Source organism: Corvus kubaryi, unplaced genomic scaffold (assembly GCF_017639235.1).
Source record: "Corvus kubaryi isolate FWS band 111438036 unplaced genomic scaffold, C.kubaryi_AGA036_p1.0 133, whole genome shotgun sequence".
Taxonomy (NCBI): domain Eukaryota; kingdom Metazoa; phylum Chordata; class Aves; order Passeriformes; family Corvidae; genus Corvus; species Corvus kubaryi.
The window spans coordinates 10,372,010-10,387,788 of NW_024580667.1; the positions used below are offsets into that span (position 1 = coordinate 10,372,010).

Below are 15,779 nucleotides of genomic sequence, written 5' to 3' on the forward strand. Positions count from 1 at the left end.
ACTCTTTCTAACATGACTCATTTGTTTGTGATTAAAAATTTAAAAAGCCACTTCAGGCATCCTGTGAGGATTTTCTGCAAATCCCTGTATTTGTGTCAATGGGCCCATATGCAATTTTAGCTTGAAAAATGCCTTTGTAAATCTGCCTTCTGGCATCTAGGATGTTAATAAAAGACAAGGTCATGGCCAAAATTTGCCTCTTCTACCATTGCTGCTGTAAATGGGAGATGAGCTTGTACTTTCAGAGTAGAGTTTGGCCTTTAATTGGTGTTGGCTCGTCCTGTGTGATCATGAAACATTATAGTAACACATAGGGTTTTTATTGTAATTCCTTTGCAGGGGACATTCTTGGTTTTTTTCCTTCTCTCTAGATGGCTGTTTATCAACTCTGCCTGAAGGAGAATGCCATTTATTCTGTAATGATAATTCGTTCTCTAGCCTGATGAGTGGATGCATCAAGATTTGCCTGTTCTTGTTTATCTCAGCTATTCAGTGAAACCGTGGAAGCACTTTTGCTAAACCCAGCCTCTCTATCCATGTTCTTCTTTGGCTTTGTTCATCTGAGATTTCTTTTATGTATTGCAAAGGTTTTCATTACACCTTTTCCTCATCTTGTAATCCAACTCTGCCAGTTCTCAGCCAAACCAACCATTCATGTTCAGGACCGTGCTCTTATCTTTTGAAGGATGTGGAGATCTGAAAAGGTGATTTTAGTCAGCTGCTTATTTTGCCTAAAGGTTCTTTGTGGGGCCCCACAAAGGGGTTTTTTGGTATGTATTTCAGACTACTGAGAGGGTTAAAAAGGGACTTGTGTATTTCCTGTATAGAGGAGAAATTGCTACCTTAGGAAGGCTGAAGACAAGGCTGGGAAGTCAAAAGGAATAAGGAGATATTTTGATAAACACTTTTGTCTGCTTCTCATCTGTGGTTATGTGGCCCACCTTGTACTTAATTGTGCATCTGGTTCTGCTTGTGGAATCTGAGGTAAAAAGGCTGTTCTATACTGGAATTAATTTTAGAATTAATTCCTCCAATTTTTTTATTTTATTTTGTTCATTGTAGAATGGTGTGTGTTATTTTAGGATGAAGACTGTGCTAGCATGACTATGCTGAATTTTCTCAAGGGTAAACTGCTGCATATACCTGAAGCCACACGGAAAATCAACGTGGAAATCCAAGTCAGGACAAGGCAATTTGTTTTATGAGCAAGGTGATTCACCAGAAGCAAATGAAAGATCCAGGAGAATCAGTCTGATGTCAGCAGAAGATTAGTAACACATGAGGATTTCTCATAAAAATCCAGTTCTGACTAAATGTTTTTGTTGTAAACAACTGCTGCTGAAATGATACACAAGAAGAAATACCCTACTTCATTACAATGCTTGGAGTCTTTCTCTTTTCACAATATAAATGCACCAATTTTCTTTGGCTTTTATAGCTCTGGCAGATAAAGTGTAGAGGGCTGCTTGAAAGATCACCTAGTTTAACCTTTATTAGCACATGAATGCATGAAACAGTATTAAATAGAAAATAGAAATGCCTGAAGATCATATCAAGTGCTCTGTTTGTATTTACAGGTTGGACTGTAATTTGTGAAGATACTGGATGACAGGTCTTTGTCTGCCTGGCTGTTACAAAGAGGAGGTTGGCATACTAGAGGTAATAAAGCAAGAAAGATCCTCTATTTCATTGTTTTGATTGCCTTACTTCTTTTCTTAAATATATTTAACAGTTTCTCTCTCTCCTGGAATAAAAAATTTTAAATTCTAAGTGTGTCATTTGACTTTCATGACATTTTATTCAGTGTCAGAATGTGACAATGCTCATTTATTTCTACCCTTTGGCATGATAAATATGGAAGTATGAGGTATAAATCTTTTTCTGGAGATGCTGTTGAATTAAAACCCCATTGTAATACTCCTTAAAATGGAAAGTTTAATTGTAAGCGAGTTGAAGACTGTGAAAATATGCAGCAAATACACAGATTTTTTTCCATTTGTATGTTGTGTACTGGGCTTTTGGAATCAGCCTGTTGGGTTGAATAAGTGATCTTTATACTGAGATTTGACTGGTGTGAGTAGGTTCTCTAGTGAGGATGTTTGCATACACAAAATGAAATTATTTTCTAAAATTCACTCCTAAGCTTCTTCCTTCCTCTTGGAACCTGAAAAGACAGATGTAAAAGAGCAGAAAGGTCTCCCCTGTCAGCCAAAGCACATCAGTTTGCAACTCATGCATGATCCAGAGGTGTTGAACAGAAGATTCCTGCGGTAGACAGCAGGAACTCATTTTCCATGGGATGTAAGGAGGCATTTTCCCTTTCGGTTCAAATTCCATTTGCTGCAAATGATTTAGTTCTCCACACTTCCTAATTGTGCATGAACAAAAATGAAAGGGTGGCCTATAAATAAACCTTTCCAGAAGCTACAAGCAGGTTGGCCAAATGCAGCTTTGCAGAGGCAATAGATAGACATCGCAGAGTTTCTGTGCCAAACCAGGTTCAACAGCTTCTAATCCGTATTCTGCTGCAACTTAATATCCATGTTCCCCTGCTCCATCAAAGTCACTATAATCTTTGTCCCTGCTTTTCTTCCTCGTGTCCCAGGCTGCAGGGCTGAGGGCAGTGAGCTGTGAAGCCTCCTGCTGTTGCTGCTTCCATTGCAAGATGAAGGAATGCCCTGCATCAGAGTGGGGAAGTGGGCAGGGGATCCCAGTGGGGAGGGGTAAAGGGGTCACACAGAGCAGAAATGGGAGAAAGATGGGGTATACTGGAGTGTCTTAGGGTCTATTCTGGCACCACAACTATTTTTGAAAGGATTACGGTACCACGTCCTTGCCACATGCTGTAATTTCCCAAGTGTGTGCATCTAATCACAACTGTCACTTACTCAGATAGATGGAAAAGATTTGAGATTTGTTTTTTGCCTAACATCCAATTTTCCTCATAGAGCCACATAGCTCAGAGCAGAACTTTCTGTTCTGTGTAAAAGAAAAAGAGGGTCCTTTGCTTTGTTAGAGCCTGTCCTGCTCACTGAGGTTTCTGTCAGGGTGGCATGGGTGAGGTTGTGTTTTGGTGGGTTTTCTCTGCATTGTGGCAGGAGGGGAGGCAGCCCGGGGGGTGGCAGGGGGCACTGGGGCTGGGGGGCCGGGGCTGGATCAGTGGTGGCAGCCAGTGTTCAGGCTGACAGGGTCACCTTCGGGGCTTCACCTTCAGCATACTGAGCTCTCTGTCCTCTCAAAATTGCCCAGATGAAAAATGCTCTAGTGGGAACTTGACCTTTTCCTTCCTGGTCACCAGAAGTCTGGGGGAAACAATAAACTTTTATCAAAATTGTTATTTTCTTGAGAAAAGGTCACTATTGTTTAAAGAAGAGGATTTTTTTGGTTTGTTTTTATTGGCTGGATTTGTTCTTTAGTTTTTTCGTGAGGGGAGTGCAAAAAACCCATCTGTTTCAAGGAATGGATCAGTTTGCTATAAATCAAAGGGAGGTGGAAGTGGACCGGGCAGTGAGAGTCATAAGCTTTGGCTGAGGAACAGATTTCTTTGTTTCCATTAAAGTTAGCCAGTTCAGGACTTCCACCTTGTCTTAACAAATCATTAGTGAATGCCCTCCTCTCCCCCTATAATTTTTTATATTAAAGAAGAAAGTCCAGCAGAGGTTATTTCTGTCTCCTTGGTGGGGGCTGGGAGCCTTAGAGAAAGAGGGTCCTGTGTGAATTGGTCCCAACATACTTACTGTTTGAGCTGGTTAAGATGGCTTTTCATACAGCATTGAAGAATTGGAGAAACTGTCAGAAATTTTGGTTTATGTTAGTTGACTGCTGAAAGTCTGAATTTTGAGAGTAAAATAAAGCCAGAGCCACTGAGAAGTCATGAAATGTTCAGTATGTTTTCACTTTCTCTGTTTTGACCTTGTCAGTGTAGAAAATCTTCAATAAATCACAGAACTCAAAACATGGGCTTTGGGGCACTAATTCTTAATTACTTAGTGCTTAGAGCCTGAATTATTGTCTTTCTTGAAAAACGTCATAAATGTCAAGTTTTAGAAAAGAGAGTATGTGGTAAACATTTGAGGGTGATACCACGTGTTTTGTGTGTTAAACAACATGATAAAACATAATGCAGCTTAACTGTGGCATGGCAACAGGTCTTCCAAAATTAACTGTGCTATTTGCAAATGAGTCTCACTGATTTTTTTCCAAACTAGGCTGGAGCATCTAAGTGTTTTAACCAAAGTCCAGAGAAGAAAACAACCCTTGGATGAGTTGGAAATATACAAGAAAAATATAGGATGATAAGAGGAGTTGGATTTTTTAAACTTTTTCAGAATATTTCTTCTCTCAAGCCATTAACAACAGTGTGATTGGTTAGATGTGGACTTAATAATCTTTTCCAACCTTAATGATTTTATGGTTCTGTGATCACTTGGTCTTGTCAGAGGCATCTTCCCTGTCAGGAATGCCATTTCAGAAGCAGTGCCAAACAGCTGCAGAGCACTGTCATTATTCAAACCTCCATAAAAACAACCTGGTTTTATAAGTGAATATAGAGAATCCTGTAGATGAAAAATGAATTGGAGAGTGACTAAGCAAATTCAAAGTCAAATGGCTCTTTTTTGGTGTGGAACCATCTTACGTTGTTCATGGCTCTTATTTAGATAAGCTCTTCTATACTTGTGGACCAATGCTGTGTGGTTGTAGGGCTGTAATAGCAACAGTGCTTCCACAGGGATGAGCAGCACAGGCAGCCCAAAGCATTTCATGGCACCAGTGTTTCCTACAGATTAAGTGTGCTGCATTATATTTTATTGACAGGAAATAGCTAATTTGTCTCAAGGCATCTGGGTCTTGATTTTATTAATCTGCTGGATGCCTAAACAAAGAAGCATATATATATAACATTATGTCAAAAGGATAATTATTTCTGGAAGGATATTGCTTACATATGAGACACTCTAGTGTTTTATGTAACAAGTGGTAGAATAATTGTCAGGGCTTTTGTACATATTGTACATTGTACATTGTACATATTCCAAAAGTATCTCAGAAGGGGATAAAAGCCAGTAACTTTTTACTGGCTTCTTGAGAAAAAAAATAATGCATGCATACATACATACATACATACATATATGTAATTTTTATATATCTATACATGCTCACTTCATACTGTCTTTAGTTATTTTTGTGCATTTAGTAATAGCATTTCATATTCTGTCAAATTCCATCCAAGCAGTTAACAGACATTAACTGAGATCCATGGTCTCACACCTGTCACTTTGATGAGACATGGTGGAGTGGAAATGGAAGAAGGTGTCCCCAGGTAAGCAGTGTGCTGAGAGTGTACCTGTGATCCCTTCCTGCTGCTGCTGGCTCTGAGAGCTCTACTGCAGCTTTTGGAGTTTTCCTTGAAGTTCCCCTGTCTGAAGTCATGTTACTATATTGCATTATGAGGAGGATTTCATTGTCAAAGGGACCAGCCTGGACAAGGGCAATCCAAAGGCTCAGAAAACAGAGTGTAAAAGAAGAAGTGTTCTTTCTATGTAAAATATAATGAAGGATATTTCATAGATTTCATAGAATCATCGAAAGGCTTGGGCCGGAAGGGACCTTAAAGATCATGTAGTTCCCACCCCCAGTGACTTCTGCAAGTGCAGGGCTGTTGGGATGTTTCCCTGAGCCAGAGAGGCAGTCATGAATCTCAGGAGAGCACCAGCAGCTCCAGATGCCTGCTCTTGCCCCTGCCCCATGGTTGGAGCTGTGGGAGGTTGCCTGCACCAAAACCTCATGTGCCCAGCCAGGGTACATGGGACATCCTCCTGCAGCCATAGCTCGTCTTGTGCTCGGCTACCACGGTTGTGACAAAATCCTCCTCCCTGCCCTGCTCAGGAAGTGGCAGAGGCAGGGCTGGCCAGGGCCGTGTAAGTAAGCAAGGACAGCAATGCAGTAAGCACAGACAGTGTGTCATTATTTCTATTATTGATTAGCTCTGTGGCCGCTACATTAATCATTCAGGGAAATATACTCTGCAATTTCCCCCTGAATCCAGGAATAATACTGTCCCTGCCCGGCTCCGTGGGGTCCCGCGTGCCCCCACAGACACACGGGTGGGTTCAGTGCTACAGTCGGCAGCAAAGAGTGGAGAAGGGCATTTGGGTGCGTTCTGCCAGGAGCATTTATTGCTGCTACACTGCCGAAGGTTGCAGAGGCAAATACAAACACGATCCCAAAACTCAGTTTTATCTGGGGGTGGGGAAAAGGCCGGACCGGGGAACGGGGGCCAATGGGGAAGCTCTGGGGGAGTGACAAGGGGTAGAGGCTGACAGGCAACCGGGGAATCCAAACTGGGATAGATTAACATAACAGAACAAGCATCCTGGGAGAAGCCTTTCTGGTCACCCTAACATAAAGTGGTTCTTGTGGTGCTGGGGACTTGTCTTACTGAGAACTCTCTGTCCCTTGTAATGTATGTTCACCGGCCACCACACAGGAACAGGCTGCAGACCCCACATTTTCTTTCCCAAGACTTTCACTCCAAGCCTGTGGTTCTTGGCTGGATGTTGAAGCTTTCAAGCTTCTGTTGGATCAGTTCTGCTGGTGACATGTGGGGAGTTTGAAATTGGTCCTTTAAAGCTGTGCCTGTAGTGCTGGGGCACTGACTTCCAGTGTGACCCAGCCCAGGGCACTGGCACTGGTGCTGGAAAGAGCTCATGGATGTTTAACAAGTTTGAGCTCTTTCAGTGGAGTCTTTCAGCACCCAGCTGATTGACAGGGAGCTCCCTGCTGAGACAGCAACTCCTTAAACTTCTAGCACATTACTTCACAAATGAACATCTGCCCAGCTTAAACCATGTTCCAAAGTTCCTCTTGTCATCCTGGAAGCAACCTGAAGCTACAGGTATGAGGGGTCCAGCCAGAGCATCATGGTCTTAAGCCTGGCGGTCGCTGATGAGTTTGTCACAGCAGTGAGGCAGGTTGGCAGCCTTGCTGGTCCGAGATCTCAGGCTTAGGCCTAAATGGCAAGCTAGGTGTGTCATGGAAAACCAGGCCTGTCTGTGTTTGAAAGGTGATGCTGCAACCCGGCTGATGTAAGACACTGAACTGTGAGCAGGCACTGTGACCACCCAGCATCTTGTATCCAGCTGCAGTGATGGAGTCACTTGGAATCAGTATAATATCCTTTCTTCATTTGATAGATTTGAGAAAACTCGTTCTAAAAATACAAAGATCACACTTGCACGAACCTCCTCCCCTTGCCAATGCTATCCATGATGTCTGTAGCCAGTGCATATGGCAGATGACTCCAGATAGCCTATTCTGTCCCATACGTCTAACTACACCTAAAGATGTAGCTGGACTAACAGATTATAAATTCATTATAAAAACAAACCAACAAATGAAACCGTGATGTAATTTATCATTGCATTATATTATTCTATTCTATTATTTATCAATAATAATACATAAACACATACATATAAAACAGATTATATAAATAAATACTATACAGCTGGGCTAACGTTACAAGAGTAATGCTTGTCAGTCAGCCAAAACCGCTTTTAGGTGTGGATAGCAGGTATGATGTTTGCAGAGCAGGTGCTGCTTATGTTGAGTGAAGCTATCTGCAAGTGCCTCCACAGCACAGATGGGCACAATCATCTGATTCAGTTGGGATTAGGACTGTGTAATTTAGTACTATAGAGAGATGAAAAGATTTTTAAGAGGACGCTGCCTGTTAGTGGAAGAGATAAATTGGATGTGCTGCTAAAAACCTTTGAGTTTTGCTTTCAGATACAGAGAAAGGACACTATAGAGAGAATTCACCTCTTGATCTCTGGCTAGTAGAGAGCTGGCCACCTGACAGAGAGAATTACACTGAGTACTGTGGTCATTTAGTTACAGTTTTGTCAGCTGAGATTGTCTGGTTATCCAGAGATCACATGCATATTCTTTCTGTTTGTAAAAGCTTTCCTTAAATAATGCAGCCAGGTAATCAAGCCTCACTCTAGGACACAACAATATTTATAATTGTTTTTCTATGTTTCATAACTTTTCTAAAATTTAAGAGTTACGTTTAGAACTTTCACTGCCAAAACGTGCACAATTTCTATTCTCTGAAACAATTTGCCTGTTTGCAAGAAAGAGGGGACAGCCTTGCTCAGTTAAAGCTTTAGGGCAGGGCTGGAAAGCTGGGTGAGGAGCAGGGCTGGTGTCAGGATCTGTCCCTTACTCTGGCTGTGAAAATGCCCATGAAAGACTGAAGTTTCTGCTGTCTGATTTCATTCTGTGTGCAGAGTGCTCATTGTGAGTGTGTGTCTGTGCTGGAGAGGGTCATGGGAATGGTTAAGGGAAGAGCGGGGATGAGGAAGCAGGAGGCAGGACTGAGCCCTGCAGGATGAGGACAGGGCTCAGGTGGGACAGAACCTGAGGTATCAAGAGTCACAAGGTGCCAGGAGAGTTGAACCTGGCCTGAGGAATAGAATAGCTCAGGGCACAAGGGCCAAAATTCACTTACTGCCATTGTGGAGTGTAGTTCCTTTTCCTAAGGAACCAGAGTGGCCCTTTGCCATTGGCATCTTTGTGACACTTGTGCAGAGGATTATTCCTACCTCAGGATCACTTCAGAGCTGCAAGCATGAAACCTGGAAACTTCCTAGCCCCTTCTTCACTTGTTCTAAGGGTTTTCTTACAGCACCAGAGGGAGATATGGAACTGGAAAAAAAAATCAGTTTTCAAGTTGCCAGTGCAAAGCTGCCTTTACAATCCTGAATGGCAACAAGGGCAATTTTGGGTTACTTGCTCACCCCTTACACACAGGGTTTTCCACAGAGCTGTAAATAGTTCAGGGTACATGGGCTGGGAGATGTGTCACAGCTATGGGGAGAAACCGTCACCTCCAGGACTTCTGCATTATTTGCTGCAGGAACTGGGAATCTGTGCAGTGAGTAAGATGGAACAAGAGGAAGTCTCCTGGGATGGGCTGTTAAATACTGCCCTGGAGAACCTTATTTTATTCCTGACGTGCGGGAATTCCATGGGGATTTAAATCACATCACTTCACTGACATTTCTCACAGGTAATGCCTGTGTGTTCTTCAATTTCTGGATTTCTTATCTGAGCCCTTCAGTCTGACTTACTGAAATGAAGTGAAGGATGCTTGGAGTTTCCAATGGAGACCAGAAAACTGGTATTTTGTGGAGAAATGCAGTGCAATAAAATGCCTGGTTCCCTAAGAAAGTCAAACTGCAAACCCTTCAAATGAATTAGCCCTGTTGACATTAATATCTCTGTGCCTCAAGCATCTATTTGTAAAATGGATGTAAGGAAGTTTCCTCATCTCACAGGACATTTGGGAGAACAAAGTCACTGTTCTCGGGAAAATGCTCATATGCTGAGAAGTGGTAGGGAGATGGATAATTCTGTCTTACAATGGGATTTGAGTAACTTGTAATAAAGGTGGCATTGGTGGAGAACTGAACAAAGATGGAAACAATATAGGGAGTTAACAGTGTATTTTGTCATTCCCCCAGGGGGGAATATCAGGTGAGCAGTGATGCCCCTGTCTATTCTGTGTAAAAAGGACAGGAGCGTGGTAGAGAGGATGGTTTATGCAGTTAAAAGATACCACAACACACGTGATGGAACTAAGCCAGGTTTGCAGGAGCAGCCCTGCCCCAGCAGCTCCGTGTGTGGCACTGTCCCTGGGCTGTGGATGTGCCGCACAGCACAGCGCCCACTAAAAAGCACCAAAAGGAAGTGCAAGGAGGGTGACAACAAAACGTTGTGCAGCAAAGCCAAGCGTCCTCACCCTTGGGTGCTCTCTGCACCGAAATGCATCCACCCAAAGGTGCTCCTGCACTCGGAGCTAGCAGGCTGTGGGAGCTCAGGTACCAGCAGAGATGCACGCATGCAGCAGGGCTGAGGTGGAGAGCTAATTTGCAATTCAAATGTAGTTACTGAGGTAGATAAATTTAATTATTTAGAGACATTCAAGCCAGATTTCTGAGTGCCACACTCATGTGTATTTGTCAAAAACGATCATTTGCTTCATTTACTCTGCAATGATTTTCGTATTTTGAATTGTCACCTCAGCTCTTAAAGTTGTGATGTATGGCTGGCACTGAAATATCTGAGGAACTCCAGACAAAGAGTAAGTGCTTGGGAATGTGGCCGAGGCTGTTCTTGCTCCAGTATGACAACGAGCAGGCTGCATTGCTCAGTGCTTGCCGTCAGAGCTAATACACACCACCATCTGCCAGGTGTACATGGGGAGAAAGCCAGATTATCATCGTGCCTAAGTGCGTAACTGTGTGGAGGAGGCCAGGAACAAAAGCCATACATTACCGAAAATGAAGCCTGGGCAGATGAATTCCCCGCGAGGTAGTGGGAAAATCTTGCTTGCCCTATTTACCTTGGTGATTTCATTGAGGTGAACTTTCATGAGAAAGGCAGGAGGGAGCTTTGTGGGTCTGATGAAAGATAGAGAAGGAACATGCTTAAGACAGAGAAGGAAATTGCAAGCCTTTGGTAGGGCAGAAATGGAAAGAAATTGGGAGTAGATGTGCAGCAAATTTTCTGAGAGCATACATTTAATTTTACTCTTTTCAGATGCATCACTGTGAGCAGTACACAATTTTCAGCTGAGGCAGATCTGGCACTAGCATATTTTAGAGGCTTTTCAAGTGGAGTGGCACACTGCAGCTCCAGGCCCTCTGTTCCTCATGATTAATGCATCCTGCTTTCTGTGTACAAGGAACCTCGAGCTGCACAGGTACATCACAGGCACATAGATGGGAAGAATTCAGAAAGGATTTTTCTCACAATCCTGGTGGCTGAAAAATACAGAAAATTTTCCTTCTTTTCACCTGACCTCATATCTTCGGCGAGCTCTATTTGTCCCAAAATAAGAAACTTGCTTATTTTGCATTTTGATGGATGATTCTGCTTTACAGCATGACATTTTAGGACTATACAGTATTTCTGGAAAGGGTCTTATTGTGCAAATCAAATATATGCTTTTGTATCATAACCAAAAATATTGTGAGACAGTGTCCTTAAAAATAATATTTATTCTACATTTTTATTTTATCAAATTTTTTTCTACCTGCGGTACATCATTGTGACACATTCTTTCGTTAAAAGACCTCTAGAGGGAAATACTAAGTTTTCTTTCCTTCTATATTATGTGCTTGGACACCTTGACTTTTAAAAGGGAAACAAATCCTCGCTCTGTTTTAGGGTCTAGATATAGATATTTTTGATTATATAGGCCACTCAGGAATATATCTGAATTTGTTCTGTTGTTTAGGTGTACAAAGCAGACGGTGCACGAAACTGTAAGTCACTCCCTCTGGCTAATCAACTTGATCGTATATTATCTGTCTTCCCATCCCAAATGAGACACACAGAGAAGCCTACAAGTCTGATGGTTCCCTACAAATCATCACGGCTCTGGTATCTAGACTGATGTCCACATGAAGAATCATTAGGTTTTTGCATGGGTGAGATGGTCTTGAAGACCTGAGCCTGTTACATTTTAGAATGTGCTTTTCAGCGTTAGTGTTTCTGGCTCAGGCTGGCGCACGGGGCAGTGTGCTCCTACCCATGTCCCAGCAGACAGGCAGGGAGACTGGCAGCTGCTGGGAGCAGTGCCTGCAGTGCCCGAGCTGTCCCCTCCTCGGTGTGCAGCACCTCAGCTGATGGGGTGGAAACCACGTCTGGGAAGAAGTGCAGCTCCCCTCGGGCAGCTGCGCCACTGGGGTGGGACAGAGCAAGGACAGCCTGGCAGCTCGATCACCTCCACCAGAGGGCGTGGGTTGGGGTTCCAAGGGAGCAGGGCTGGGGTCTGGTACTCTGTTGTGTCCCTGTTGTAGACCAGAGCCTCACTAGAGATAAAATAAACTGGGAGATTGTGCATCTGTACCTGTGAGATAGATGGAAAGGTAGGAAACAGGCATCCCCACGAACTCCAGAAATGGAGCAATAATCCAGCAATAATCGTCTATCCTGCCACCCCTTCCAGATTTTCATGGCCCACATCAGCTCCCTGCCCCTCCTGGTGACACTGTGCCCCCTGTTCCCACCCACAACCCTCTACCACCATGATCACCTGAGTTTCACCACTGTCTGAAAGGAGACCTACCCACTAATTTGCTTGTGTGGTGAAGACATTCAAGTTTTTGTCTAAACTGCCAAGAAATCTTCAAGCTGGTTCCACTAGTGAAGCATTTATCTAACTCTTATGTGACACTATTACTTCCTTGTCTGGCCCCTGTTTGCAGATTGTCTCATCAGACCCATCGGGTGGATGGATGGAAACATCACTGATCCAAGAAACACGGCCTCAGTGTAATGATTCAAGCATTTGAGTACTCACTTTATGTGATATATTGTAAGTCTGAGATATTGAAATGATTGAATAAGTTTGGGCTGCTCATAAATTTTTCAGTGTCCTTTGCAAAGGATGGGGGAGACGCTAGGCAGGCCTGGGCTGCAATTAAAGGAAACAGAAAAACCCACCATTAATGGGTAGTGGAGAGGTGCTGGTTTACTAATTTATTTGTTTTTCCTGTATCTCCAGTTTGCATTAGATCCGATGAATTCATGAAATTTGAATGAGCTTACAATATTTTTCAGGTAAGACCAGTCCTTGCACAGAGAAAAAAAGAAATGTAAGATGTAGTATTCAATTATGCAAGAATAGGGAGAAAGTACAGAGCAGCTGACTCAAGGCAAATAGACTGAGAGCTGGACAATGCTGTGGTGCTGCCAATCTATGCTTTAATGATTATTTATTAAGAACAGACAATATGTGAGCTCTCCCTCACTGGCTTCTCTTCAGCTGGATGCCATCAATACAGGAAGGCTAACAACAGTGGCTTTGGGATAGACGTATATTAGAAAGCGTGTCAGAGGCTACAAAAAGATGGAGAAATGGTGCAGGTATGGAAAGAGTATTGTATTTACCTTTTCTGCAATGAAAACAGCATGGAGTTGAATGCTGCTCTTGCTATCGATTCTTGTTGACTTCATTGAGAGATACATGCAGTCAGGGACGTGGATTTTGATTTTATGTGGCTAAACATTTAAGCAAAGCTGTCACTGGCTTTTCAAGGCAAAAATTCAATTACTGGGATTTTGGCATCACTATCTATTTTCTCAGAATTATTTTAAGATCTGGTATCATCCTCATCCCTGCTTTTTCCCAATACCCTTGTTTTTCTTTACTGTTTCTTCCTTTCTACTGAGGATATCTCTATATTTTGCCTTCTTTTTCTGCTTTTTTCCCATTCCACTTATTTCTTTGACCTTTTTCCCCCTCTTCTGTTAATATGTTTTCTCTCCCTGCATGCTTTCTGTTCTTTCATTTGCCCCTTTTTATCTCCCCCATGCAAGCTCTCTCACTTTTACATTAATACGCCAGCCACAAGCAGCCAGCAGTTTAAGCTGGCTTTTTATAGCAGTAAAGAGAATGAGCCTTTCCATTTGTGAATAAAAATATTCTTGATAACTTTGAATGACTTCTTCTAACAGTCTGAGATGGTGAAAGAGGAAGTCTGAGGTGAGCTTCTGAGGAAGATGATTCTGCAAAGGCAAATGCTGCGGTGTATATGGCATTCTGAATTCTGAAAATGCTAAAGAAGGAATTTGAAGGAGCTGGACACACTGAACTTTTAATACAGTGTGTCTCCTTGTCAAGTGCCTCTAGCAACACAAATATTTCATCATGTTCAGTTACCAAAACCCGTAACTGTCTGCACTGAAGTCACGAGGAAATTTATAGAATTGCCTCTGTATAATGTGATTATCAAAAGACCTGACTGCATGTGGAAAAACAACTGCAGTTCAAGCTTTTCTTCCTATTCAAAATTTGCTTGCTGAAGGACCTTGCTAGTTCTCTGTCATTGTTTGGCATTCTCAATGTGTTACACGACAGGAGCAATGCCTGTTGTGTTAGCTGGTCCGTCTGGCATCCCTAAACTTCATGACAGAGGTGAATTGAAAGTTCTCCACACAAGTATTTAATTCTCTGTTCCAAGGAGCAGAAGGAGTTCCATGGACTGTACCCAAAATTGTGGAGATACTTCAAGTATGGTGGCAATTTCCTTCATGGAGGAACTATTAAAATGAGATTCAAAACTAAGGTCATAATCCTTTTCCTACCACTTGTGTGCAAACCAAGTGCAAACATATATGTAATACACAGTTGGACTGAATGATCCTAAAGGTATTTTCCAACCTAAAGTATTCCATGATTCTATGATAATGTTGACAAGGAACAGCCAATGGAAGAGACGGGGAACATCAATGGCAGAAATGGGATGCCTGGAGGAGTCCTTCTTCTCTTTCCCTGGGTAATCTTGCTTCTCTTCAGCCAGCTAATTTGGAAAGGGGGAGCTCAAGAGGATCCTTAATTTAGCACTGGCAGTAATTCCCACTGGGCAGCCTAGTCCAGACACCCACATTGGATCCAGATGCTCAGATTAGGAGGCTAGCCCCCTCCATGGCATCAGTGGACAGAGAGATACCCTGCAGAGCCTGTTAAAAGTGGGACCTTAATTCACCCTGAAGGAATCTTTGCCCTGAGGACAAGGGGAGTTTGGTGGGACCCTTGCCACATGTAGGTGGTATGAAAACTGAATGATAGAGTAAAGCAACTGCAGCAAAAATGCACTCACCTAAGGCTGTATTAATATAATTTTGAATAATGAATATGTGAGAGGAAACCAATTTGCTTTTAGATATCCCACAAACAGAAAAAATATCAGATAAATTATTCATTGTGAATTATTTGCATAGACTGATAGGAACTCATTAAACACCGAAAGAGTGATTTGCAAGAAGGAAATGGAGAAAGTATTTAATCTGGTATTTCTCTCTCCTAAGCTTCCAATAATCGTCTATCCAGCAAATTAATTTGTCTCTTTCTTCTGCTGTTATTCTGTACTTCATGGACCCTTCTTACTGAATGTTTTACAGCAGAGGTTTTCTGTGAGCCAAAGAGCTTGAATTTCACAGATACATATTAAAGTGCATCAGGAAACAGTAGAAGACATTGCATTTTCTCCACTCATTGTGGCTGAATTGCTACAACTTTTAAATTGCCGTACTTAAAAGTATTAGCTACAGATACATAAATCTCCCATTTTTTTTAACACATCCCAGCCTCCACAGGCCAGGAATCCAGCTTTTATGCTAAGTAACATGACAAGCAATTCAAGGTGCCTCTGTTTCTGAATACACAATCTGAGCCAATTTAAAGGGACATAGCTTGGGGCAACCTAAATTGCTATACCATGCTTGAGTTGTAAAATACTGGATTTTGTAAAAAAAAGGGCTGAATCAGTATCTAGGTTGTTTCAAGCAGTTTTTTGTGTAACCTCTTCTTTAAACCCTGCTAAAGATGGTTCCACAGCCAGCCTAGGCATATTCCCAGTGCATGCCTATTCTTGGAATTAGGATATGCAAATTGACTTATATTTGCTGCAAATTAAACTGATTGTGTCTTGTCCCACCTTCAGGGGACACAAGAAGCATTTGATACCTGTTCTTATATTCCTTTTTAATACAGAAAAGCATTACTGTGGTTCACAAATTCATCTCTTCTAGAATAAGCAGGCTTTCCTGAAGAAAGTGCATTTTTCTGACTCCTCATTCTCATTCAATTCCATTCTCTTTCCAAGGGTCATGCCTACAGTGTTCAGTTGAAGATTCATCACCTCTAAGGAGAACAAAAAAAAAGAAAAAGTCTTCCATGTCTTCTGTATGTGATTCTTTTAATA

At 42.3% G+C, this 15,779-nt stretch overlaps 1 long non-coding RNA gene across 1 annotated transcript in view; it reads left to right on the forward strand.

The window, feature by feature from the left end:
• The window catches only part of LOC121668422, an 88,670-nt gene that overhangs the window by 53,279 nt on the left and 19,612 nt on the right, over positions 1-15,779 (forward strand). Inside the window, exon 2 of the long non-coding RNA XR_006017367.1 lies at positions 1,578-1,659. This is a non-coding gene — a long non-coding RNA (uncharacterized LOC121668422). The remainder of the gene's footprint in view (positions 1-1,577; positions 1,660-15,779) is intronic.